The 26,770-nt window shown below is 37.8% G+C and overlaps 1 protein-coding gene across 6 annotated transcripts in view; it reads left to right on the plus strand.

Moving 5' to 3' along the window:
• Positions 1-26,770, plus strand: part of ZBTB38 (zinc finger and BTB domain containing 38) — a 91,106-nt gene that overhangs the window by 39,105 nt on the left and 25,231 nt on the right. For 3 of the 6 annotated variants that reach the window (XM_072618118.1, XM_072618115.1, XM_072618116.1), the window contains exon 3: positions 10,044-10,212. The exons of 2 other annotated variants lie outside the window; for them this stretch is intronic. The gene's annotated coding sequence lies outside the window, so the exon portion shown is untranslated. Of the gene's footprint in view, positions 1-1,530; positions 1,626-10,043; positions 10,213-26,770 lie in introns of those variants that run through there. One more of the 6 variants, XM_072618119.1, reaches the window with a different exon arrangement.

Below are 26,770 nucleotides of genomic sequence, written 5' to 3' on the forward strand. Positions count from 1 at the left end.
CAGCCTCCATAAGGAATCCCAGGAGTAACTTTCTATGTACTGGGATCCCTTTTTTTTTTTTTTTCTTTGGTGGTATGGTCCCCTTGGGAGGTCTGGTAAATCCTATGGACACATTTGCTGAATAATGTTCTTAAACACATAAAATAAAATACGTAGAATTACCAAAAAAGACCAATAATATTGAAATTTCATTATAAAAAAATTTAATACACAAACATACAAAAAGAGCCCATGGACCTGAAGTTCAGAACCTCTAGTTGAGATGGTTATTAATGTATACAGATTCCTTTGTTATTTTGGGGGGATGTTAGGTTCTTTCTTTGGTATAGAGATAATTCAGCTTAACAAATTATTTAAGCTCAATTAAAACTTACTGAGTGCCTACTATATGCAAGACACTCTGCTTGGTGCTGGAGACAGGAAAACAAGTCAAATAGTCCCTGCCCTTAACCAGCTTACATTCTGAATGGGGGAGAGGAATACACCTACACTGATAGGTTTTGATTGGACATTCTGATTTCAGTTATTTCAATAGTAGAGAATATTTACAAATGGGAAGCAAATGACATTCAAAATAGACATTTTAAGTAGCAGAAGTTGCTTACATCTTCCTGTTGGGGGCTTTTCTGGAAATTCAGAACTCTTTTTCCCAGGTGCATCCTATCTACTCCAAGACAAGGTTAGGGCTGGCTTTTGGAGGAGCAGAAAAGGAGGGGATGCAGGTGGTCCTGGGATGGATTGATGATTTTCCAGGTATGATATTCAAGGAAGCCATTGGAACAGACCTGTGGTATTTGTAGCAGTAATGGACTTTTAAAGAAGGAATAATACAGAAGCAACCCAGATGAAAAATAACCAAATGTCTGGCGTCAGAAACTGAGAGACAGTAGCATGATCACTGCCATGGAGGGATAAAGAGGTAGGAAGAGGACGGGAAGAAAGTGCTGCCAGTGAAATCCATTGAAAGATGACCAGATTCTATTTGTTTCACTTTTAAAAAGAAAGGAAGAAAGAAAGATAGAACAGTATGATTTAGGGTTGTTAAGGGCTTGAAGGTAAGCCAGAGAAGGAAGGAAGGAAGGAGGAAAAAAGAGAAAGAGAATAATTGGCTTTGAAGGCTAGGTAAGAAAGGGAATGCTATTGATCATGGAGAAGATGGGGAAACTTTTAGAAAAGTGGCAAACTGAGGCTGATTGTGTATATTTCAGTCTATTAGCAGAGGCCCTGGTATCCGAATATGTTGCTGGAATATGTGAATTATTAATAACAATGTTGGTAAACCCAGAAGTTCCTGAAGGACATATAAATCAAAACTGGAAAGAGATGACAATTTTTAAAAAAAATTTTTCCCCTCAATATTGACATGTGAAAGTAGAGAACATTAATTTGCTAAGCATGGAAAATAAACCCAAGGCCTATTCAATTTAACAATGTGTTAATAGGATGTAACAAAGTTGATACCAGAATCAGAAGAACATAGACTTTAGAGCTTAAAGAGATATCAGAGGTCATCTAAGTCTCATTTTACAGATGAGGAAGCTGATGTCCAGGGAGGTTATGACTTGAAAACAGAATCATAGTAAATCTTCATGCTTTCTTGGCAATTATCTCTGAATAGAATAATGGTAAGTAGTTTTGAGTTTATTTTTTTTCCCTTCTCATCTCCTATTTCCTGAGATTATATATTTAGAATTCCGTTTCTCTCTCCAATGCTGTTTTCTTCCAGGCTGTAAGATTTTGTAAAGCCCAAGTAAACAAGGGCTGGAGTAAACTTGACCATGAACGTCTCCGTGTGTATACTGTTATAAATGCGTAGCTATAAACATCTGAAAATTCTGCTGTTTTTGCTCTATTGCTGCAACCTCTGTATTTTTTGATTGGTTTAGATTTTATTTCACTTTCTTGACTCCCCCCCAAAAGCCTTGATTAGTTATTTAATGATTAGTATTCTTTTATCTTCTCCTTTATCATTAGAAGATTCTCTGAAGGTCTTGAATGAGCCTTGGGGTTTGGACTGAGACTCTACCACTCGTGTGGTGTGGTGTAAACTCAAAATCCTGCTTTTGAATTTTTAGACCTTGGACAGTTGACACAACTGACGAGAGCTTAGAGCCCTGGTGCATTGTGGGCCTGCCTCCCCTGGTCCTGGGAATTGTTCTCCGGGAGTTTCTGTGTCAACCAGTTTCTGTGCTGAAACTGAACAAGGATTTCTCTACTCATTTATTGTTAATTGCCTTCCATTGTTGGCTCTTCATCTCTCAGGCCTTTGGTCACTGCAAAGGAGCTGTCTGCTGGTTGTATGAGGTTTTGTGTTAGGAGCTGGTGTTGGTTTTGTTTTAAAAATCATTGCTTTATTACATCCAGGCACACGAATCAGAAGCTGCCTGTTTCCACTTTAAACAGAGGGCCTCATGAGGCCTTATTCCTCAGAGTCAGCAAATCTCTCTGAACAGTTGTGGACTTGCAGGGCTAAGGCTGACTGGTCAGACATTTACCTCGGTGTTTGCAAAAGTCTGTAGGATTACTGGGTTTGACACAAACTGTCAACTGTTACTGCCTCTCTGGCATTGGGCAAATCACTCTTCTGTGGGCCTCAGTTTCCTCATTTGTAAAATTCTATGATCAGTTTATATAGAAACACAAGGGTATCTATCTACACTTATCTATAAAATAAAAAACATACAGCTTCCATTTTCTCAGTGATGCAACTGGTCTGTCTCTCTTGACTTGGTAGAGCTCAACGGGATCATATGAAAATAGATAGAAAAGCTTAAATCTCCCAGACTTCCTGCTCCAGCATCGCTTTTTGACAGACTGAAAGCAACAGATAAGTCATGAGGCAACTTCATATCATTAGGGGAAAAAAAATTTTTTAAAAGCTTTTGCAAACGGATGAAATTATCCCTTTAAAACATCTATTGTGCAAATGCACCAATCACGGGTGTTGAGGCAGTTTCCTCTAGCATGGGTGGGGTATTGTTTGTTTAGCCCAAGAGTTTTAGAAACAAGGGTGGATTATATTGCATTAAAGAAACAATTGGACTTCTATTTGAAAAAGCAAATAAAAAATTAAAGCTTTAGCTGTTTTTACATTTAAAGAGATGAAAAATTTAGCCGATTGGATTTAAGTGAGCTCTGAAAATGTAATTGACCATGAGACAGAATTATGAAAACCCCCTCAGTGCCCTCTCCTCCCCCACCTCCTACCAGTCCCTTCAACCCTACCAGTACCTTCTTATTTCTTTGGTTGAGCACCAAAAACACACTCAGTTCTGTACTGTACATGCAAAAACATGGTCCTTGCCCCAGGGGTTTACAATCTCAATTACGTATCCTTATAAACAAAACTTTCTGGCCCAAACTCTTGACTAGCTAGGTTTGCCTTGTTGATACAAAACAACTGCACAAAGTTAGAATTATTTTTCTAGAGCATAATAAATCATCTGAGCTGTGATTTCCTGTACATAATTCCACTTTATGACTACTTCCTGGCTATAGGTAAGTGAATAATTTCGTTCTGGACTATGGCCCTAAGAAAATATCCACTTAAAATATCTATTATACATGATGTATATATGGGGTCATACATATTTTAAGTGCTAAAGATTTCTTTCCCAGTTAAAAGCAGTAACTTCAATATGATGTTATCTTAGTCAAAAGCATAGGAGAGACTTTTTTAATACTTTCAAAGAAACTTTTAGTAAAAATCTAAGACCCAAGAGGCTTTCCTTGTCATAGTAAGTCACGAGTTTCGTCATGGGAAGTAATTCAGAATCTAAATATAGCATTTGGGACGAAGTATTTTCCAAATCCTAATTTGGAAGAGGTAAGGAACTCAGGACCAGAAACTTCTAAGTAATTTTTCCCCACCAGAAGTATTAACCCTAAAAGGGTCAATGTCTTTCTAATTGTACCAAATACACTCAAGGCCTTCCCCGTTTTCCATAAAGTAGTATAAGGAGTTATTTTTTTTCTTCATACTTCATGGCTTCTTAAAAGGGAGTTATCAAGGGAAAGCAGGGAAAGTCTCTACTTTGGGATTATCCCCTGTGCCAAACTTTGGGGGAGGGAATGGATAAAAGTCAAACAAAATAAACTGGCATAGGTTGTAATCTGCATTTTTGGAGGGGAACAACCACATCATAGTCCTATTTTAAATAGAGTTGAGCAAGTGTTTTGTTTTAGTATATGTTTTGTAAAAATGATCTGGGGTCATTATAATTGATGAATGACCTTGAAATAATAGTTGATGCATTTCTCCTATGAGGCAAGTCATGGAAAAAAGTACAGGACTGTGAGTCTAGATGAGACATAGTGACGAACAGAATGTAGGGGCAAGTTGCTTAATATCTCGGTCACCTTGAGCAATTCACCTAACTGTACTGCACCCACACACACATACACACACATTTCCTCCACTGTAAAATAAATGGATTGGACTAGATTACCACAGAGATCCCTCCTAGCTCTCAGTCTATGACCTTGTGTGAATTTTGATCCTCTTTCTGCTACTAATTTCCTTGGGAAGGCAGGCAGTATATGAAAAGAGGCAATATATTTAGAGTATGAGAACCTGAGTTCACATCATGACTCTGTTGCCTTACTATTTATATGTCCTATAAATAATTTGATTCATCTGGGCCTCAGTTTCTTCATTTGTAGGATGAAGTGAGGTTTGTGGGTCCATTCCAATGCTACAATTCTATGTCATTATCTTTGACCTTGAATAGATGGTTTTATTTGATATTGTACTGACCTTTATTTCATTGACCTTTAATGACCTTGAACGGTCCCAACTAGCACAAGCCTAGATGAGGCCCTCATTAGCTCTCACCTGGGACTATTTATTAGGAGCTAATGAAGGCCTAATCTTGAGTTGTGCCAGTCAAGATTTGAAAAGGATCATGAAGGAAGAACTGTTATGACTTGAAGACCTCAGAGAGAAGTCTAAAGATGATTCTGAAGTTTAGAGTGTTGGTTACCTGAAGGATTGTGGTATGATGCACAGAAGCAGGGAGGTCAGAAAGAGAATGTGAAAGCAGTTGGACCTACAGGTTGGGCTGTCCAGCATGTAGTTAAAAATGTAAGACTGGAGCTTGGAAAGAGGCCATAGCTATGACTACTGATTGGGGTTTATTCACATAGAAATGAGAGTTGAAATTGTAGAAATAAATGATCTTTTTTTAGGACTGAAAGTGTTTAGAGAAAAAAAAGGTGGACAGGACTTTGAGGACCATCGACATTTAGAGGGCAGAAGGAAAATAAACTTGTGGATGAAATGGAGAACTGTCTGTCAGAGAAGGAGAATCAGGATAAAACATAGTCATGGAAGCCATGGGGAAAAAAGAAATGGTGGCCAATAGTGTCCAAAGGAGGATGGAGACTGAAAAGGTCACAGAATTAATAAGTAGGGGCTGATACTTTTGTTATAATTGATCTTGCGTCAAAACTGGTTTGTTTCCTTGGTAACAACATGCTAATAAAAGATATAAAAACAAAGAGAATTAGTGAATAAGAGAGTTGTCAGAATAAACTCCCATCTGGAACATAATCTGAATCATGCTATTAAAAAAATTAACCCAGCATGTGCCAAGGCTATTGTTTGTTTGAACATGTCAGTATGAACCAGACTATTGATGGTAAGGTCCATGAAAGTAGGGACTCTGAGAAGCGTCTCTCTGGGCCTCAGTTTCCTTATCTAAAAAATGGAAACAGTGGACTATATAATGTCTAAAGTTTCTTCCAGAATTAAATGTCAGTGCTTTCTTCTCACATTGCCACCATCCTAATTCTATCACCTCCATCACCTCTCATATAGATTCTTACAATAGCCACCAAACTGGGCTCCCTGCCCCAAGTCTCTCACCTCTTCTTACTGCTGCTAAAAAGGGATTTTTTTAGAGCACAGTCATGACCAAATCACTCTGCCATTCATTAATTGCCAATGGCTGCCTATGGTCTCTATAATCAAATTTAAACTTTTCTGTTCAGCCTTTAAAACCCTTCACAACCTGGCCTTTTCAACCTTGTTACATATCACTCCCCTTTGTGTATTTTGGAGTCCCTCCAAACTGTCCTTCTCCATCTTCCTCACACACCACCATGTCTTTACATTGGCCATCCCCCTTACCTGGAATACACTGCTTCCTCACCTATGCCTCCCCAAATCCTTTGTTTCCTTCAAAACTCAGCTTAAGAATCATTTTCTATATGAAGCCTTTCTAGGTTTTCCCTCCCCCACCCAGCTGCTAGTGATTGCCCTTCAAAAATTATGCTGCGTTTTATATTGTAAATATTTTACTTATCTCTACTATCATGGTTAATAAATACTTATTAAGCTCCTGCTGTGTACCAGGCACAGTATTGGGTACTGGGAGTGCAAAGAAAAGTAAAAGGCAGTCTCTACCCTCAAGGAACTTCCAATCTAATAAAAATATGTTCATAATTATTATAATTATCCATATTATCTCCCCTGATAGAATGTAAGTTCCCTGAGCACAGAGACTAATTCAATTTTTACTTTCTATTTCTAGTGCCCAGCACATAGTAGGGCTTGTTGATTGACTAATTCTTAATCTTTTTGTGCCCCAAAGTCTCAGACACAACAGATGCTTGATAAGTATTGAATAGGAAAAGACCTTGAAGGAGAGAGAGTTAAATAAGAGACCTATTCTTTCTTCTTTCCCAAGAGTAAACAATATATTGCTTGGAGGGAAAAGCGGAATATTTTGAGAAAATTGGGTCAGTGACCTCAGATCACCGGAAACATAACAAAATGGGGAAATCACTGAATTTTAGAGATCGTTCCAGCTCAGCGTTCACATTTTATAAGTGAAGAGAATGGGACTCAATGACCTGTCCAAGGCCCCACAGTTAGCGGCAGATTCAGGCCACCTCCCTCAGGCTTCCCAACTCCCACTCAGTGGGCACTCTCTTTGACCAGGCTCTGATGTCTAAAGTGTGCCAGTCATCACCTTGGTCCTGTCCTAATATAGTGTATGAGCAGGGTCAGAGCATGCCAGAGTCAGCAAGCAAAGCTTGAAGGAATGTTGATATTCTTCCAAGAGAGATCATCCTCTGCTCTCCCTGCCATATTTCTAGCAACTGCACAGCAGGACAAGGTGGTTTTTAATTTTTCATTGTGTGGAAGATTTGGATTCATGCTAATTAATGTAGTTGGTAGCATTTCTTTTATTTTTTTCCTTTAAGACTCCCCCCGCCTTTCTTCCATAAATAGGAATTACCAAGTTATATATTAATTAAACTGTGAGAAGCATTAAATAGCCTGGGGCAATATGGAGGCTAACAATAATAATAAATAGATCACATTTTTATAAGCACTTTCTTCACAGCAGTCCTGTGGAGTAGAGAGAATAAAGCAGTCTTATTTCCATTTCATAGTGAAAGAAATACTTTGACTCTGAAGGCAAGTACCTTGTCCACTGAGACCACCCTGGGTAGTGAGTATCAGAGGGGACTTGAACCCAGGTCTCCAGGTTGCATGCCTAGGGCTCTTTCTCCCACTTAATCTGTCTCCTGGCCCGTCTCTGGGGCTCCGGTTATCCATAGACAATCAGGGTACACAATGCCAAGTTTCAGGCTTGGCCCCTCTCTTGGCTGTGTGTTCCTTGTTTAGGAAACCTCACGGTGGCCCACGTCCTGGAGCATTTCAGCCACCCCAGGGGTACAGCTGGCCCCACCCTTCGCCCTGCACAAACAGGAGGCGCCCAGGGATTCGTCAGGATGATTCCCCTCCGTCACTTCCTTCTTTTTGAACTTGACCCTGGCCCCATTTTATTATTGTCGTTTTTCCTGTGTGCGTTAGATGGGTATCTGACCATTTGTAACCAAAGGCATTTATAAATTCCTCTGTGAACATTGTGCAAACGCATTCCATAGACGGCTCAGGCCTTTCCCTTTTGGCTCCCTGAAGGCTGGTTGGGCTTTCATCTCCTGCTGGGGAGGAGCCTCTCGTGGGGATAAGCAGAGTACAGCGACTCATGCACTGATGCCTGCCTGAAAAGCAAAAAATGGAGGGTAGAGAGGACGGTGGAGAGACATCGAGGAGGGGCCTTTCCCTTGTGAAGAAGAAAAGGATCAGCGACAAGTAACTTGGACTGCTGAACGTCATGGTTCCAGATCTATTTGGGGTGCAACCACTTTTCGTTCCTGGCAAGCAGCAATCCGGGAGCTGACTTATAAAAACAATGTTCTGTAGAGCAACTTTAATGATATGCAAAGGCCTGAAGAACTGGATGGTTTGCTAAACTGCACAGAAATACAGGAGACAGCTTGTTACAATGGAAAAAGCACCGGATTTGGAGTCCTAGGACCTTGGTTTGAATCTCAGCTCTGTCGCTGCCTGTGTGACCTTGGGCAAGTCATTTAACTACTATGGGACTCAGTTTCCTATCTGTAGCATGAGGGGGTTTGGACTCATTGACACCAAAGTCTCTTCCAGTTCTAAATCTGTGATCCTGGAGTTGCCAACACATTAAATCACAAAATATTAGAGCTGGAATGACCCTTAAAGTCAATCTAGTCTAATATTTTATAGATGAGCTTCTGACAGTGCTGACCATTTTTTCCTTCTTGATATGTTCTCCCTGACATGACCCTGTTTTAAAGCCTGGTTCTCTACCATCTCTGACCAACCGCTCTCTGTCTCCTTCCATGGATCTCTTTTCTCCAACTGTTTCCCTGCTCATGTCTATATGTGAAGTGAGTTTCTTGGCGTGCATCTGTGGTATACTTAATATAATTTTCTGTTTTCTTTTAAATGTTTCCAAGAAATATATCAAGAACTTTAATCACATCTGACTAATCTATTTTGAGCATTTCTGTTCTTTTGTAGGGCTGGAGAGTTTCTGATAAGGGGCTTCTAGTTTCTCCCTAGTTTGTTTTCATTTTTTTAACAAAACAAAACCTTTTTCCCTATTGAGGTTTCAAAAAAAAAAATTGGCTCTGAAAAAAATTCTTCCCTCAAATCCTAACTGCCACCTGCATCGTTGCTGCGATTTGTTTCACGAGGCATTGCCTGCCTGCTCAGGGAGAAAAACCCAACTTCCAGTGCTTAGTCATCCTTTGTGGTATTTAGCAAACAAATATTTTGGCCCTAGTGTGAGATCGACCTGGTCCCTAGACTCTTGCCCTTCTGAAAGTTAAATGCCTGTTATTCCCCCGATGGTTCCCGCCCTGCCTGGTGTGTTGACGTTTCCAACATGTTGTGGCCATTTTCTGTGCGGCTGGATTCTTGTGCAATCAAACACCATGGGCCTTTGTTCTGAAAGTAAAACACAGACAGAAACTAGACACTGTCCTATGGAAAAGTGCGTGCCCCCATTTTAAAAATTGGTGTATCCAAAACAGCATGTATATGCAGGGTAGGGAAGTAGGTATATTCTGTAGGCTTTTTTGGTGAGTATTCACTGACTTCCATTCCAGATAACTTAATTTTCATTCTTAAAGAATGGAAAGTTGTACCACTGACATGCCGTCTCAATCTTTACTCAATGTCTAGTTAAAAAATAGAATTTCTAGTTAAAAAAAATGGGAAACTAAATGATTGATACAGGTTAAAAAAAACAAGAACCAGCGTATTATAGTCAATAGGCCACTCATCTTGGAAGTATGGAAGACCTGGGTTCAAAGCCCACTTTGGACACTGACAAGCTGTGCCTTAGTTCCCTTGTTTGTAAAATGAGGTGGGGGGGTGGACTTTCTGGCCACTAAGGTCCCTCCCATCTCTAAATTTGTGACCTCTTTAAAGCAAGTAACAGGCCAACTTCATGTCTGAGTGTTTGATAAACTCAAGAAAGTAAACTATTTGGGGAAGGCAGAAACCTTCAGTATGTTCACTGTGGGCTGCTGGGAATGTGGAAAATAGGTTTTGACCAGAATAAGTTGTTCTGTTGAAAGTGATTACCATTTTCTAAACAAAATAAAACAAAAACTAACTTGTAGCAAATGGACTTTGTCTCTCAATGTTTTTCTCTTTTTCTTTCCTTTTCTTTTTTTGCTTTCTTTCTTTTCTTTCTGTTTAGATCACTATATCCCCAGCTGTGACGCTGACATGTTTTTCTAAGATTTCTTTGAGAGACATCATTGCAAAGTGGATAGAGAGACTCAGAAAGACCTGAGTTCAAGTGCTACCTCTGACGCAACGTTGGCTGTATCACCCTGAGCAAATCATTTAACTTCTCAGTACCCCAGGTAACTTTTAAAGATGCAAACTGCAAAATAATTACCCATCTCCATCATCAGAGGGGAAAAAGGGATTTCTATAGGACACATATAAAAACACTTGACCTTTAATTGCGACCGTATTCTAGAGGCTGGATTTCTGAGAATTAGGCAAGTATGGTGCTTCCTCTGAATTCTAGGAAGAGATGGTTTGTGTTTTCACAGTGATATCCGGTGGACTAGCTATGTGACCCTTTAAATTCTTGTGGCTCAATTTCCTTATATATAAAACAAGAGGGTTAGACTAAAAGATCTTTAAGACTTTTGACCAACGATGTTTGGATTCAGTAATTCGCTGCTGGTGGCACCATCATCTTTCTGAAAGTTGTGGGGTTTTAGAAGGCAACACTTTCAAAGCAGCAAAAATGGAAATTAAATGGGGACTTTCTGGGGGAAAATGTTTCATAATAGTCTTCAAGATAGAGTGGTAAGTGAAAAAGTGAGCCAGAGAAAAAGGAATGATATAATAACTCATTTACATTAGTGCTTTGAGATTTGTGACTTGCTTTTCTTAGAACTCTGCAAGATAGTGAACTTTTGATTATCTTCATTTTCCAAATGAGGATACTAAGACTAAAAGAGATTAAGTTGACTAAAGTTCCACTGCTAGAAAATATCAAAGCTGATATTTCAACCCAAGCCCCTTGATTCCAAATCCAGTGTTATTTCTACTAAATTAGGCTATGTCTTATCAGAAACCACCAGGCACCTAAGATAATCTGCACATTACGTATGAAAATCTTTTTTTTTAATTATCTTTTTCTGTCTGGGAGGAATGAAGAGATGGTATACATTAGAAAATACAGGTGATGTAAAATCGAATTATAGCAATACAAATTTTTTTAATTAAAAAATTGTCCTTTTGTGGGGGCACATTTTGTCACCAAAAATATGCCAGCCCCTGGCAAAAGTATATTCAGTGAACATATAAATGGTAAAACTTCCCATTGTACTGATTGCAAATGACGGTACCTCTGACTTTCCACTTCTGTAGAAGTTGAGAAAAAAAAAAGGAAATATGTAATGATTTGATGGCATCACTTATTGTATTTACCCTAACATAGTTGCCTTTTAATTTCTTCATTTACACTGTGGCAGTTGTTGGGCATATTGTTCTTTTGACTGCTTTCTTCATTCTGCATCATTTTATGTGCTTTCCCATGTTTCTAGAAATTCTTCAGAATTAACCTTGCTTAGAGCACAAGTCTGTTCCATTACATTCACAGGCCGCAATTTGTTCAGAGTACCAACATCATTGACCATTAAGTTAGTTGGTAGATTTTTGTTGCTAGCAATGATGTTGTTATGAATTTTTTGTACAGTTGAGTCTTTCCTTATTATTATTAAGCCCACTGGGGTAGAAGCAGAACAACAGAATTTCCATGTCAAATGGCACAAACGATATACTCTTGCATAATTTCAGGCTATTTTTCAGAGTAGTTGAATTAATTCACAGCTTCTGGAGCAATGACTTAGCTTGGCTATCTCCCCATAATCCTTTCTATATTTATCACTTATCAATTTATGGATATGGTGTGTAATGTTAGTGGAATGGGAAGATCTTTCCTGCCCGTGATGGGCCTATGTGACCTGAGCTCGGGTCCAGTTGACTGCTGTGATGGAGCTTCAGTCCCATGGAGGTGGGAGGAGCTTGAAGTGAGGGTGAGAAAGAGCTGAGGCAGAGCAGGTAGTGTGAGCCAGAGAGGGAGGGGCTTGTTTGTGGGGAGGCCTAATGGAGAGAAGGCTTGAGGATATCAGCGCTCTGGATTGGTGATGTGTGTAACCTTCTTTGTTACCATGGCGAATTTGGCTTTCTGGTATCTGAAGAAATATCTTAGTTTCATCTTTGAGGAAGAGTTATTTATATTTTGCAAATATACCCTGGAAATATGCATGCATATTCGTAGAGGCTGCTATCAGTATTAGTATTGCATTGGTGTTACAAGGTGATATCCCAGAATTGATTTTACTTAAATTTCTCTTAGTGATTTTTGAATAATTTGTCATATGGTTCTTAATAGTTATTATTTGTTTTGAAAACTATTGTTTAACATCTTTTGATTCTTGTACATCAATTGGGGAAAGCCTCTTTATCTTAAAGACTAGTGACATCTTAATGAATTTTGGTTGTCAGAAGTTTTTGCGTCAAGTCTGTATTTTTTTCTTTTTATTCTAGCTATATTGACTTTGAGCAAAAGCTTTAAAATTTTATATGTTCAAAATTGTCTACTTGTATGCTGTTTCATAATCCCTTCTCTATTCTATCTCTGGTTATGAATTTCCCCCCTATTTGTGGGAGAGAAAGAGGAAAGGGAAGAGAGAAGAGAGGGATTGAGACAGAGACAAGAAGAGAGGAAGGGGAGGGCAGGGGGAGAAAAAATATCAGCCCTTTATGCTCCTCTGGCCTTTTAATGATATGATTTTTAAGTTTAGGTCTTTTATCCATTTGGTTTTTATTATAGCATATGACACAAATTAGTGGCCTAAATCTAAATTCTACAAAACTGCTACCCAGTTTTTCCAACAGCTCTTACTGAATAAGGGTTCCCTTCCTGACTAGTTTTTAGAAGACTAGACAGCTGATTATATTTGCTTATCATGTCCTGTCCACTCATTTATTTTCTATTTTTAAAAAATCTAGTGCCAGATGGTTTTTATAAATATGATATTGTAATATGCTTTAAGATCTGGTGAAGTCAAACATCCTTCATTTCTTTCATGTAAGAAAGGATACTTTTATTTCTGTGCTCATTACGGTTTTTAACATAGATACTGTATCTCACTGAATGGGTTTTTTCTTCATCCATTGATACAATCATACATTTTTTGTTATAAAATGCCTTGTGTTGTAATAAAATGTATTATGCAAAATATACTGGTTCTGGAATCAGAGAATCTGGGTTCAAATCCTTCTCTAATCCTTGGTACCTGTGTAATTCTGAGCAAGTTACTTAACATTTCTGGTTCTCAGTTTCATTTATATAATTAAAGTACTGGATTAGGTGATATCTGAGTTCCCATCTAACTCTAAGACATATTTTACCTATAATTGCTGAGTTTTTCTAATGGCAAGCTATTCTTGTAATCTGGTAAAAATCCAAGATGGTAATAAGGAATAGTTTTTGGATATATTGCTCTAGTGTCTTTAGTAATATTTTATTTACCTTTTTGCAGCAATATTCACTAGTGGTACTAGTCTTCTATTTTCTTCTTTATCCCTCCCTGGTTTGGGTATCAAAATAATATTTATCTAACTAATAGAAGTGGCCAAATAAAGTACTTTATTTTTCTGGCTTTTGAGATTTATGTAGCATAGGGAATATTTGTTCTTTGTTTAATATTGAATATATAAGTGAATTCTTTTTACAGAAAAGAGAGAAGCAAATTCTCTCAATCTTGACAAGAAAGATGTTCTTTTTTTTAGCTTCCTAGCAAGTGATTTATGTATTGTTCCATATTTCTCTCTGAGAATGGATTGTCTAGATTTATTAATTTGCTTATTTCATATTTTAGTAGCTATTCAATCATTTCATTTAACTTATTTGGGTATATAGTTTCTGTGTTAATTATTTTCTTTTTTGTGTGAATTTCCTCTTTTTCATTTATGATAAAGGAAAACAAAATGTATCTCTTTTGGGGACAGGTAAAATTGGCATATCCATTTTGCTGATTTTTTTTAAAAAGCCCTTTGTTTTATTTATTAATTTCTTTCTTTTCAATTTTATTATTCCTTTTAAAAATTTCCTTTATGTTGCATGTTATGGGCTTATTAATTTGTTGTTTTTCTAGCTTTCAAAATCAAATGCTTAAAAAAGAAAAAGAAGCTATACTCTCATCTGGGCGGGAAGGTGTTCCTGTGTTCTCAAAGATTATACTAGTGGAGTGCAGACTCTGATTCTATGATGCTATAAAGGCTTTGAATATGGTCCCAGCAGTAGACTTTCCTAGGGACAGTCTAGCTAAGTGTGGAGAGATTCATCACCAGCAGGCTGGTCACTTACAATTCCCTGCTCACGAAGACCTTATATTTTATTGGTGAGGTAGCATACATACAAAGCTGTGCTTGGAAGGCAACTCAGGACTCTTGTCTTTCTAATGCCATAAATTTGTGCGATATCAGACTGAACACTAGGTCCTATGCTCTCCCATTTTTCCAGGAAAATGAAATTGGCAAATTATACTGCTCAGGAATCTCAGAGCCTATGAGGAAAAGCGCTTCAAAGTTTACCAGTCAATCAACAAAAATATCCTAAGCCCATACTATGCGCCAGGTACTTTGCTAGATCTTAGAGATACAAATACAAAAATGAAGCCATCTGTACCCTCGAAGAATTCCAGGGGAGACAACACATGTATGTGTGTATGCATGTATTTGTGTATGTATGTATGTAATATATAAAACACATGAAAACAAAATATAAAGTACAAGTAGCTGGTGGCAGGGGAGAGCAGGAAAGACTGGCTATATGAGAAGTGTCAAGTTCTTTTGGTCTCCTAGTTTAAGGCAGCAGGGATTCCAGGTGGAAGAGAGGTCAGAAGAGAGAACGTTTCAGGCCTAGTATACAAAGATAGGAAGTGGTTATTAGATCATATTGTATATGAATGGAAGTAACATATAAAAAAACCAGAAAAGTTAAGATGAAATGGAAGTAATGTACAACAAAGCAGAAAAGTTAAGATGGGACCAGATTGTGAAGAACTTTAAATGCTAATAATTCACTTAACTACAGTTCATTGGTAACAGTAAAAGGGATGTCTACATTTTGACAACCAAAATCATTTACCAATAGATTGAGCCCAAGTCAAGGTGCTCAAAAAGAAGATTGGTCTGCTAAGTCTGGGTTTCTTTAAATACATAAGAAAATTAAACTGGCTCAAACCTACCCACCATGTCCTTTTAATATTTTAACTGATTAATTTTTTTTAGACAAGGCAACCTATAAAGAGAAGAAAAATATTTGGATGCCCTAAAGAATGTCACCATAAAATGAAATTTATTCTATTTTAACAGACAGGAAATAACTTGTCATTGATATTAGCATTAACCCCAAATAAGAAGTCTGCCTAGTCAGCCCAGTAATTTGTTAGACCAAAGATAAAAATTAATAAAAATAAGGAAAAAAATGAGAAAAATATATTACACACAATTTAAAAATTAACATCTAGCCTATTTGAACAAAGTATTGATGACAAAATATAGAAATAGATAGAAGAATACTGACATTTTTTAAAAATTTGATTAGACAGAACTGTGTGAAATGGCTGCCATACCAAGGAGACCAAATGAACCTAAAAACTGCCTCACTCAGCAAACGCTTGATCTATTTGTCAAGTAGAGAGTTATGGCAAACAAAATAATGATAGTTTAGAATATAAACTTGCTCATTAAATATTCTAGAGAAAGATGATCAAATATTATGAGCAGTATAATATCAAAGTGCAGAGAGAAACAGTGAAGTGAAAATCCAGTTTATAGAAAATGTAGTGGAAGATCCAACTAAGCCAGATCATTCTGAAGGCATTCAAGGGTAAAATAGAGAAAACAACACCCAGAAGAAGGATGGAGACTGTATCTCTCTATTTCTCCCCTCCCCCCCACAATGAACTCTTTTCATATCAAGGATGGTAGAGCCATCACATTTGGACTCTACCATCACAGTCTTAGTTGTGTTTCTTGAGCACCTGAAAGACATTAAAGAGAACAAAAAAGGGAGAAACAATTGCACCAAACCAATATACAGAGGTTTGGTGCTGGAGGTGACATAATTTTGAAGGTATCAAGGACTGCATTTTCAGGGTATCTGAAGGAATGGAATAGACCAGAAGGTAAGAGACTATCTCACCCCACAGTGTAACAAAGAGAACATCAATAACCCTTCTTTATCATCCTGATGGTATTTTTATGATAACACTTTGGATTAGATAGCCTCTATAGTCCCTTCCTCCTCTAAATCTTTCTCCCGTGATCTGCAATGTTTTGAGGACTTCGTTTATGAGAGAATTAGGTAGTGATAAGCAAGGCTTTACAAATGATATGGCGCAGTAGACCACATCTTTACTATTATACAATTGACTTGAAAGATGAGAATTTAAGATCCTGCAAGTATTGTGTTGCTATAAAAAAGCATCTGATTACATAAAGCAAAAATAATCCCTTAATTGCCCAGGATGTCTCCTATGAACATATCTACATATTCAAGATTCCTTCTAGGGTATGACAGAGAAGATCTTGTTCAATCCTCTTTGTTCAGTCATTTCAGTTGTGTCCAACTCTTTGTGACCCCACTTGGGGTTTTCTTGGTAAAGATGCTGGAGTGGTTTGCCATTTCCTTCTCAAACTCATTTTCCAGATGAGGAAACTGAGGCAAACAGGGTTAAGTGACTCACCCCAGGTCACACAGCTAATAAGTGTCTGAGGGCAGATTTGAACTTAGAAAGATGAGTCTTTCTGACCCCAAGCCCAGCAATTTATCCAGTGTGCCACCTAGCTGCCCAATCCTCTGATCATTCATTGATATCAGAAAAAGTATAAAGTAGAGAACTGTTTCTCAAAGATATTTGTATTTCCATAGAGGAAATCCAGTGTCAAGTCCAAGTTAAAAGGGAGATTCATTATAGATGCCCCTGTTTGTAGATGGCATTGGATTGATTGCATTTTCCTGGGGCTAGACACAAAGTTTCATAAATGATACCTATAAACAAATGAATCTGACCATAATATCTTAATGGAAAATCCAAACTTATGAAAACTGACTGTTGTCCATCCCAGTCACGCATCATAGTCTAGACAACACATAGAGTTCTCCTATCTGGGCAGCTAGATGGTGCAGTGGACAGAGTGCTAGACCTAAAGTCAGGAATACTTCAGTTGAAATCCAGAATTTACTAGCTGTGTGACCCTGGGCAAATTACTTAACCTCTATCTGTCTCAGTTTTCTCATCAGTTTCCTCAAAATTGGGATAATAATAGCACCTTCCATCCAGGGTTGTTGTGAAAATAAAAGATGATTGCAAAGAGCTTTGCAAAACTTGAAGCACTCTATAAATACTAATTATCATTATTGTGAATTTGAATTTATGTATGTGTGTATAGATGTGTATATATGCAAACCAAAAAACATTTCTGGGATAAAATAAAATGTCTTTAATATGAACTATCTAGGCTCAGAACTGGACAGGAAAAGGAGAGAGAATGGGTTGCTTTTGGAAAAGTACAAAGTTCTTTTTAATAACCTCGAATTTATCCCTCACACTAAGGCCTATATAATTAAAACCAGTGTTCTTCTGCTAATGTATTATGACTTCAAATCATGAACATTTCAGTTTCTCAAGATTAAAATTAAATATCACCTAAAATGCCGTCTTTGAAGGGATGCACATTAGGAGACTGCAGTACCATACAAAGATAGAATTAAATGGAAGAAGTGTGAAAAATATCATCAAACGTGTATGATTGAAAATATAGTGGCTTCATCAATTGGAGAATGGCTAAACAAATTGTGGTACATGAAAGTAATGGAATACTATAGCACGATGAGAAAGTGTGAATATAAAGTATTCAAAGAAGGATGGGAAGATTTATATGGACTGAGGCAGAGTAAAGTAAGCAGAACCAGAGGAAAACATACATAGTGATTATAATGATGCAAATTCAAAGAATAAAAATACCAAAAGTAAACACTGGGTAATTATAATGTCCCACTTTGGCCATAGAGTCATAGATCTGGAACTGAAAGGTACCTTAGAAGTCATTGTAAGAGATGATAAAATGTACCTTTTTTTTTTTTTTTTTGCAGAGGCTCAGGACTACAGGTTTAGAAGGCTGCATGAACTGTCAAGTTCAGCTAATGTGTTAGTTTTTATTAACTGCTTTTTAATAGCTGATGAACTGTTTTTAATCTCTTTTTAAAATTCTTTGTTAGAAGAAATGGCTTGCTAGACAGGGAAGGAGGAACAAGTATCCAGAAATGAAGGTGAAATGAAAACGAAATATTAATTAAAAAATATGGACAGGGTCCATAGTGAGAATGGTAGATAGTCCACATGATCTCTGCAATATGAACAAAATGAAATGAGTACTCCCAGCATGTTGGGTGAGTGCCTTGTGGCAAACTTCTATAAGGACACAAATAAGAGTTAGCAATGATAGGCAGGCAGGCGCTGGTTGTGTCTACATCATTGGAGAGAATATCTATGTGGATAAGACTATAGAGTCATTGGAGTAACAAGGAATGGAAAAGCATTTATGAAACATTTATTATGAGACCAGAAATTGTACTAAGGGGTAAAAGAACTAAGATATGCCTTTACCTTAAGGGAACTGCATTTTAATGGGGGAATAGTACACATGTAGGGAAATGGAAGAAAGGGAGGGATATTTTGGATTAGAAGTATTTTGGTCTGGGAAGTTACTGAAATCATAAGCAGAGCTTTTGGGCAATTGATTGACTCCTCTTTCTATTGGGAATGGTAGAATTGATTTTGTCTGATTGTCATTACCAGAGGTAGAGGTAGAAAGAGCGAGGGTGTGCATTGTTGGTAGAGTTGTGAACTGATCCAACCACTCTGGAGAGCAATGTGGAACTATGACCAAAGGGCAATAAAACTGCATACCCACTTCTAGCTCTGTATCCCAAGGAGATCATAAAAATAGAAAAATGGACCTACATGTACAAAAATATTTATAGTAGCTCTTTTTGTGATGGCAAAGAATTGAAAACTGAGAGGATGCCCAGCAACTGGAGAATGACTGAACAAGTCGTGTGGTATATGAATGTAATGGGATGCTATTCTGCTATAAGAAATGGTGAGCAGGAGGGTTTCAGAAAAACCTAGAGAGACTTACATGAACTGATGCTGAGTGAAGTGAGCAGAACCAGGAGAATAGTGTGCACAGTAACAACATTGTGTGATGATCAACTTGGATAGACTTAGCTCTTCTTAGCAATATAATGATCTAAGAAAATTCCAAAAGACATGTAATGGAAAATGCTATCCACATCCAAAGAAAGAACTATGGAGTGTGAATGTGGATTGAAGCATACTGTTCTCTCTCTCTCTCTCTCTCTCTCTCTCCCTCTCTCCCCCTCCCCACCTCTCTCTCTCCCTTTCCCTCTCCTTCCCTCTCTGTCTCCCTCTCCCTCTCCCCCTCTTTCTCCCTCTTTCCTTTATTGTGGTTTTTCCCTTTTGTTCTGTTTTTCTTTCACAACATGACTAATGTGGAAATATAGGAAGGAAGGAAGAGAGGGAGGGAGGGAGGGAGGGAGGAGGGGAATGGAAATGAGCCAGAGGGGTGATCATTGCTAGAAGATAACCAGAGAGTAGTAGTGTAATGGGTCTAGGTCTGGGCTTGATGTAGAGAACTCTCACCACCAGGAGCCAGTGCATCAGGTCGAGAGCTTGAGTAATGAGTTAGAGGTAGAGAAGCTGGAGCTAGAACAATGAGTCATTTTATTAGTGAGTTTATTCCATTGACATCCAATGTTATAACTATTAAGTGTATTTCCCCCTCTATCCATGCTACATTACTTTTTTAAAAAATCATCACAAGGTTCATCTTGCTTAAAAGAAACTGCCATCACATATAAATATATACTGTTCTTCCTAGCAGACCCAGATTCCTACGTTTTATTTTTACTAAAATATTTCTTTGTTCATACCTCCCTTGCCCAGCTCTGATAAGAAACATAGAACTGCTGGATCTGACTTAGAGAGGACTCTCAGAAGCCATCTAGTTCTATACCTGACAAATGTTTATCCAGTCTTTACTTAAAGGCTTCAGGTGAAAGGAAACCAGTGGTATCCCAAGGTAGCCTATTCCACTTTTATAAAGCTCTAATTGTTAGAAATTTCATCCTCACATCAAGGTTAAGCTAACCTCTTTGCAATTCCTACCCATTGTTCCAAGTTATGCTCCTCTAGGGCCAAACAGAACAAAATATTACATATATATTTTTTCTCACAATGTGGTATGTTTGGTTTTACAGACTGTGTGATTATGGATTATTTTCATTGTATTTGGTATATAAGTTTCTAACCTTTTCTTGTTATTTGGTGAGTAATCCTGCATTATTTGAGCTGATTTGTTTTAATATGTGAATTGCTTCCTCCTTGTGGCTTTTAAGATATTATCTTTGATGTTGAGTCTTAGGAACTGGGTAGCAACACTACTGAATTAGTTAAACTCAGGGTTCCTCCCTGTTGCTATCTTATGGATTCTAGCTCTCTGTACTTTGCCATTTCCAATACTGCACCTTTTGCAAACAACAGGGAGGGAGAGTATGATTTCCTGGAATAGTACACTTTGGCTCTTATAATTTTTTGTCAAAAAACAGTAATTCTTAGATTATTATCTTAAGTGCTATGTGGAAATTCAGTTGCCCTGTGTTATAGAGAACTCAAGTACCTTTAAGCAGTATTAGAGACAGACTACTAGACTTGGAATCAGGAAGACCTCAGGCTGAAGCTTGCCTCAAATACCTACTATGTGAGTGGCCCTTGGTAAGTCACTTAAACTCTGTCATCCAGAGTTTCTTCATGTATAAAATGGGGATAATAACAGTACCTATCACATAATGTCATCCTTAAGATCTAATGAGATAACATATATAAAGCATTTTTGCCAACTTTAGAATGCTATATAAATGCTGTTATTTTTTATTATTTTGCTGTCTTTTAAGTTAACTTTAGTATTTTCTCTTGGCTCATTTTTATGTTCTGTCTTTATCTTTTTAAGAGCATTGACAAATTTATTAAAATCTTACAACATATGTTCTAAGCAGGGGATTCCCTTATTTGTCTTCTTGCATTCTACTTCAAGAGTTCTAATTTCCCTCATTATCTCTTCCAGTGCAGTTTGTGAGCTCAATAAAAGAATTTAAAAGAGTGCGTTTCCATTTGGGGGAGTTGAGTTGTAGTTACTATATTGCAACAATAGTCCTTTCTGAAGATTTATTTTTATTTTTATTTACTCCATTGTATTTAGGAGCATCTAGGTGATGCAGTGGATAGAGCACCAGTGCAGGAGTCAGGAGGGCCTGACTTCAAATCTCACCTCAGACACTTGACACTCACTAGCTGTGTGACCTTGGGCAAGTCACTTAGCCCCAACTGCCTCATCCTGGGTCATCTCCAGTCATCCTTATGAATATCTGCTCACTGGACTTAGATGGCTCCGGAGGAGAAGTGAGGCTGGTGACCTGCACAGCCCTCCCTCACTCAAAACAAAGTCAAGTGCAAGTCATGTCATTATTTCTCTGATGGCATGATCTTCTTTGGCAACAAAGGATGAACACACACACACACTCCATTGTATTTATTTATCAAGTTGGAGATTTTTTATTTACCTGTTTCTTCAGTCTACTTCCTAGTTTTTCCTGTGATATTTTTCCTATTATAATCTTTCATTTTCTCTCTTTTGTTATTTCATCCTATATCTATTTCTATCTGTCTGTCTTATCTCAATATCTATATATTGCTGTTTTGTGAAGATGATGAAGAGGAACTAACTTAGACACAATTATTCACTGAGCTGTCTTGCTGAGAGACCTCCAATACAATGAACCTTTATTAACTTCCTCTTGTGAATAAGACACTGGGTTGGGCACTGGGAATATAAACAAATATAAAAATGACATGCAAAAGATCTGTGACAATCAGCATGGGAAACTCCTACCAGTAAATAAATTTTAGAGAACTATCTGATGCATTTACGGGTCAGCATTGCATAGCTAATGTCAGAGGTAGGATTTAAATCAAAGTCTTTCTGAATCCAAGTCTGACACTGTATTATGCCTCATGGTTTCTTTTTTAGTAAGACAAAGATTTTTTAAAATTACTCTGCTCCTGCCTCAAGGGGTTTATAGTCTACAGGGTAGTATATGGCATGTACAAAGATAAATACAGTTAGAGAAAGGAAGTGATGCGGCATGGCAGAGATCTAGACCATGTGCCTTGGGAAAATGCTAAAATGGAAAGAACAGTTTTAGCTGAGTGATCTAGGAAGACTTCATGGATAGAACTGTGTCCCAACTGAGCCTTGAAGAAAGACAAGAGTGCTAAAAGTCTGAGATTCGTGGAATTGTCAGAGATGACATGTAAGTTTGGAAAATAGCAGTCCAACTTGGCTGGCCCATAGGCCACAAAGAATAAATTAATGTTAATCAAGGCCAGAAAATATCTTGAACTAGATTGTGGAGGGCCTTAGATATCTGGTTAGTGAGTTTTTAATTTTAGGCTGAAGAGTAATCACTAAAGCTTTTTGAGCAGAGAAGAAGCATCAGTTATCAGTAGCTATTTAAATTATATTTATGTAGTGCTGTAAGGTTGGCAAAGTACTTTACGTATGTTACCTCACTTGATCTTCACAACAACTCTGTGAAGTAGACATTATTGTCATCCTCATTTTACAGATGAGGAAATCAAGGCTGGAAGATTAAACAACTTGCCCAAAGTAACATAGTTAAGTAAATATCTACACCCAAATCTGAACTCAGGTCTTTATGACTCCAAGTATTACACCCTATCCACAAAGCCACCTTAGGAACATTGTTTTGGAAGCTTTGTGAAGGATAGATTAAAGAGAAGACAGAGAGACTATTACAGTAGACTAGGTATAAAGTGATAGCATTTTTCCACCAGGGTGAGCAATATTGTGAAGACAGAATTGACAAGTCTTGACATTAGAATAGATATTGGGGGTTGGGTGGGAGTGAAAGAGAAGGAAGAGTCAAAGATTACTTTGTGGTTTCTAGCAAAGATAGGGAGAATGGTAGGATTGGTCATGCCATCTACATAAATAAGAAGGTTTAGAAACATCACGGTTTTATAAGGAAAGATGACAAGTTGAGTTTGAGGTGCTGGTGGGATGTCCAGTAGGCATCTGGAGATGTGGAACTGAAGTTCGTGAAAGATATGAGTGCCGGATAGGTACATTTGTACATCATCTGCCCAGAGGTGCAACTGATCTGACAGCTAAGCATCCATTGTGATATTGCTTTCTAATCTTTCCATGGGACCAGATGAAATGACCCAAGAAGGGGATGAAGAGAGGGAAAAAGGGCTCACAGAGCCTTGTAGGATACTCTCCCTTAGAAAATGGCAGGAGGACAATAAACCAGGTTAGGAAAGCAAGGATTATTCAAGAAAAAAACTTAATTTTACAAATTTATAAAGTCAGTGGAGGAGATGGTATCCAGGAGGAATGGGAATTCAGGTGCCAAATGCTACAGAAAGTCAAATAACGAAGAAGACTGAGAAAGGGAACTGAGATATAATCATTTAAATGGTCATTGAGTGTAGCTGGGTGGCATGGTGGATAGAGTGCCAGACCTAGAATTGAGAAGATCTGAATTCCCATATGACCTCAGATACTTAGTAGCTATGTGACCCTTTAAGAGGTTTCTCCACTTCTGATCTTGTGTTGCTGAGAATCACTGAAGACAGTCACAAAATCAAGCTTTCAACTTCATGTAGCCCTTTGTTATTATATAACTCTGATAAGCTGTCATGTAACATGACAGTGTGAGAACTGGTGCTGACTCTTCTATCCCATGATATAGCTAGGACCCTTCATGGCACAGTGCAAAGAATCTTGGTTATAGAATCAGAGGATCTGAGTTCAAATCGTGGTACTATAATGTACTAACTGTGTGACCTTAGGAAAGTCATTTCATTTCTCTAAGTTTTCATTCCCCTACCTGTAAGATGTGGGTCTTGGACATTATATCTGCTAAGATTCCTTCTAGCTCTGAATCCGATATGTTACTGTATGTTTTTGCTTCCTGTAATTCTTATCATTCTACTGGACTGGCTATAAATTGTGTGAGAGCAGAAAGTTAGAGAAAAGCTAGCACCAGCTCTCAGTTTCACAGAGCTGGTTATTAAATTTTCAGTGTGAGCATTTACACCTTGGAAATTGGCAAATACTGTGACCAGAGTTTGATTTATTATTTGGTTCATTGTCTAGCCTTAAGAAAGTGTTGGAAAATAATATAACTTTGAAGTATATCCTTTGTACTTTTTTTTTTTTTTTGGAGACCCAGTTGTTAAATATTTACCAATACGTTGCTAGTAAAGACTGTCGTATCATAACTTTATAACTATTGTTCCTAGATTATTCTAAACTCCCGATGAGATTCTGATGTTACTTATTTCTGGGAATTCCTGTTCTACATAATCTAGTTTATGATCTAAAGATAATGCAGATTATTTCTAGAGTACAATATGTAAAACTTTAAAATGATGGTCCATTCTAAATATCACTAACATCAACAAATATTAAGTGACTATTGTGTGCAGAGCATAATGGAAGGGACATTCAATTGTATTACAATCTAACAGGGAACATACACCATCTTTACTGTGGTCTTCTTTATGATGGAATCCATGGTATTTATGTCACAGGTAAATATCAGAGGTGTGATTACAGGTGGGCTACTCTAAGTTTTCTTTGATACATTTAGCAACTAGGTCCTCCACAAAAAGAGATGTGTATGTCTGTCTCGGGTCTATTTACAGACTCCTAAGGCACTATATGGATCAAAGATTTGGTTTTCAACAGGATGAAAGCAAAGACTGTCCATTCACATACCAGCTTTGCTTGACATATCTGAGCCTCAATTACTCCTCTATAAAGTGAGGGGCTGGACAATCCATCAGCAAGTATTTATTAAGTAATTACTTTTTGCTTACATGATGCTAATTAGTGAGATAGGAAAAAAGGTAAAAAAAAAAAATCCTTACCCTCAAGGAGCTTATTTTCTAATAAGAGAAACCACATGTAAATAAATAGGTACTATACATACAAGAGTCATACAGAGCAGGTTGGTTGGTGGAGAACTATGGGGAAAAAAGTCTTCCTAAAGAAGATAGAATTTGAGCTGAGTCTTGATGAAAGCCAGAAATATCAAGTGGTGGAAAGTGAGGAGGGGGAGCAATTCAGGCTTGGAGGACTGCCGGGGGAAAGGTTCAGAGATTGTATAAGGAGCAGTAAGTAAGCCATATGATATGGCCATATCATAGGGTATTGCAGGGAGTCTAGAAGACTAGAAAGGTAGCCAAAAGTCTTAAAGGACAAAACTTTATATGTGATCCCAGAAGTAACAGGGAGTCACTGAATATTATTGGGTGGGGAGTGACATGATGAGACCTATGCTTTGGGAAAATCACTCAGGCATCTTGTTTTTGTCCAGAAACAGTATTTTATAAAAGGCATTCTCTTTATACCCATAAAATGATACAATTTGCAAGTATAGAAATATGTCATAAATTATATGAAATGTTCCTTAATTGGAGCTCAATGCAACTTAGCACTTCCCCCCTCCCTAAAAAATAAGAGAGAAAACCGAAAATAATATATAACTGTGTGTGTGTGTGTGTGTGTGTGTGTGTGTGTGTGTACACACACACACACACACACACACACATCAGAGATGAGACGACAAGCAGGCTGCACTAAAGTTCCTTTGATACATTTATGCACACACATAAATATATATACATATATACACATACATGTATATGTATTAGACAAACCAAACATGAGAAGAAAATCATTTCCTCTTTCGTATAAAAATCAGACTCTCACCTTGAGATAGACACCAAGACAGACATGATGTAAAGTTTGTAGATTGCATGACTGACAAGCCCATTCTTCTCCAGACTCCAGCCACTCTAGATCCCGTTTCCCTTTGCCTCAGTAAAACTTGTCTTCATAGGCCCCCAAATCAAACCATTAAAGTCCACACTATCCCTCAAAGAAGAGAAAGGGGTTTGCCCAAGGTTGTTTTGGTAATGGAGGAAAACTATCATTGTGGGTGAGGAGGGCACAGCACAAGGGTACGGAGTCACACTGTTCTTCCAAACCTAGGGGCCCCAGGGCCAGGTTGGACATCTTTTTAGAAGCTAGATTGGAGTGAGAAGACATTTGAGGTAGGAAAACCAATTGGGCTGTTGCAGAAGTTAGGTGGGAGATGAGGAGGAGCTGAGCTAAATGGAGAGAAGGGGATATATACATGAGATGTTGAAAAGGTAAAAGTAAGAAAATCTGGCAACAGATGGGCTATGTAGAGTTAGTGAGAGTTGAAAATGAAGCCAATGTTGAGAACCTAGGTAAATGGAAGGATGATGACGCCGTCAAGTGTAATGGGAAGTTTGAAAGAAGGCAGCGTTTGAGGGGGAAAGATAATGAGTTCTGCATTGGACATGTTGAGATCGAGATGCCTACAGGAAATCTGGTTAGAAATGTCCAATAGGCAGTTGGAAAGGTGGGATTGGAGCTCAGAAAATGGACTGGGATTGGATATGTAGATCTGAGGATCATCTGCCTAGAGATTATAAGTGAATACATGGGAGCTGATGAAATCACTAAGTAGATAGTATAGACTAGGTGACCTCTAAGGTCACCAACGAGTTCTAAATCTGTAATCCCATGCTTTTTTGTGAATTCAGCACCACCTTGTGGACATGAGTACCCAAAGCATAGGCATTATTTTACAATGTCCTCATAAATTAATGTATTTGAAAAATA

The sequence above is a fragment of the Notamacropus eugenii genome, chromosome 6 (assembly GCF_028372415.1).
Source record: "Notamacropus eugenii isolate mMacEug1 chromosome 6, mMacEug1.pri_v2, whole genome shotgun sequence".
NCBI lineage: Eukaryota > Metazoa > Chordata > Mammalia > Diprotodontia > Macropodidae > Notamacropus > Notamacropus eugenii.